The sequence below is a fragment of the Artemia sp. Qi Xiang Cuo genome, chromosome 12 (genome assembly GCF_049724085.1).
Source record: "Artemia sp. Qi Xiang Cuo chromosome 12, ASM4972408v1, whole genome shotgun sequence".
Classification (NCBI taxonomy): Eukaryota; Metazoa; Arthropoda; class Branchiopoda; order Anostraca; family Artemiidae; genus Artemia; species Artemia sp. Qi Xiang Cuo.
Window position 1 is genome coordinate 45,583,021 of NC_142805.1, and position 2,318 is coordinate 45,585,338.

Sequence of the window (2,318 nt, forward strand, 5' to 3'; positions counted from 1 at the left end):
TAAAATAAGAGATGTGGCCCTTATTCATGACGACCGAAGTTTTACTTTCAGTACTAAATCCTTGTTCTTGCTTTACTCAAAACACAGTATAATCTTAAAAGGTTATTCTTTTTATTCAAAAATTAACAGGTACATTTGGAAAATACGGGAAAATAAAAATACCCGGAGGATCTTTCCATGGAGGAATTTTTCATGGGAGAAGGGAATTTTCCATGGAGGGGGAGCCGGATTTCTCAGCATCTTTTAAAAAAAGATCAGAAATTAAATTAAAAAAAAGTTTTTTTCAACTGAAAATAAGGAGCAACATTAAAACTAAACGAACAGTATTAATTAATTACATGAGTGGGGTCGCCCCCTCGTCAGTACCTCGCTCTTTACGCTACAATATTTTTTTAGTATTTTTAAAAGAGCTATTTATTCTAATTAAACAGCCTTTGGCATTCAGGAGTCATTTTTAGAGAATTGGGACAAAATTCAAACCTAAGCGTTATTCAAAATTAATTAAAAAAACATTTCCCTAAGATGTTTTTCGAAGAAAAGTAAAGAGTTCCCTTAAACCAAAAATGAGCAAAAATTAAATCAAATAATCTACCAAGCGTGAAACTACCACAAATCAGCATCGATAAATAAATGAAACCCAAAACGAACATAAATTACAATAAATAACCGAGTCAAACTCAATAGCCGAAATTAACATGGGTAGGGGTCAAAACCCCTATGCCTTCCCAAGGCCAGAAAATAATTTGCACTTTACTGAAAAAATACAAATCAATGTGGATTGTCAGTTCATATACATATGCTGATATTTACTCCTCAAAAATATAGAAATGAAAACATTAAAATAAAAAAAAAAAAAAACCAGCAATGTGCAAATTATGTTCTGGCCTTCGGAAGGCATAGGGATTCCGAGTAATGCTCATGTTAATGGAGTTCTTTACTTTTCTTTGGAAAAATTATTTTGTGGAACAAGTTTTTTCCATTAATTAGAATCAAAAGACGACCAGTTTCCCATTAATATGTGAATAAAACTAAAACACGGAAAGGATATATAAATCAAAATAGAATCATAAGTGTTTCCAAAAAGAGGTCCTTCTAGGTAAGTTTATAAACTAATAATTTCAAGTGTTTGATCTCAAATAATTATAATAATACTCATATAGATGCATAGTTTGGATTTTGGTAAATGTTTATATTGACAGATTGTTCAGCTAGCTTTAAAACAAACTTACCTCTATAGTGAGAATTGCATCATGATCCAAATCTAAAATTCATCTGCACCAGAAATGAACTTCAACCCCACCCCTAAACATACCAATTCGGGGTATATTCCAATTCAGGGTATATATTTCCACATTAGGGGGGGGCAGGGGGATAAAGTTCATTCCTAACACAAATAAATGTCAAATTTGGATTCGGGATGCAATCTGACTATAGAGGTAAGTTTGAACTTTATACTCCCCCCCCTTCCTAATGTACAAATTTATACCCTGAATTGTTATATATAGGAGTAAGGGTAAAGATAATTTCCAGCGCAAATAGATGTTAAATTTGGATTCAGGATGCAATTCTGACAATAATGGTAAGTTTGTTTCTTTGCTATCTGTATACTCTGTTAATATAAACGTTTAACTAGATGTTTTGCTATTCATTGATATATACAATTCTTCTGAATTCCTATTTGGTATCAAGATGTGAGGGTTTGCGTTTTGCATAATCTTGCTCAATTGAATACTGGTTTTCTACACTACCTCAATTTTCAGTTTCTCTTTCTCTGGTTTTAGTTTTGAAAATGGAATTCCTGTGATTTGAGTAGAATTTCCAGCCATATCAATAGGTTTGTTTCTAAATTTAGGAATTTCATTTGTAGATCTTTGAAACCTCATTGATTGGGATTGAGCAAAGTTGTGAAGCTTAAAATACTTTTCTTGTATTTGTCTTGTGTTTTCTTGTATTTAAACAGAAGATCTATTTTGCAAGGTTTTACTTTATAACACAAAGATTTTGAAAGGTCTTCAAAGGTCAGTGCCCTCTAGAGGGAAAAGGAGTGGAGGCAGGTGCTTCAAAATACCTTCCCATGACATACTTAGTCTGTAGATCCATCCCTAAAAGTTTCATTTTTCTAACCTAACCCCTTCCCATGAGTAGTAAAGCATTAATAGATACAAAACGCGATTGCGTAATTTGTCTTACCTCTCGCCTGAGGCATGAATATGTGTGTATATTTTCAAGTAATTGGGTTACCAGGGTCATTTGCCTATTACAATGAACTCTACATGGGTTGCTAGACAGGTTTTCTATTATGACACTCATTTTTGGAG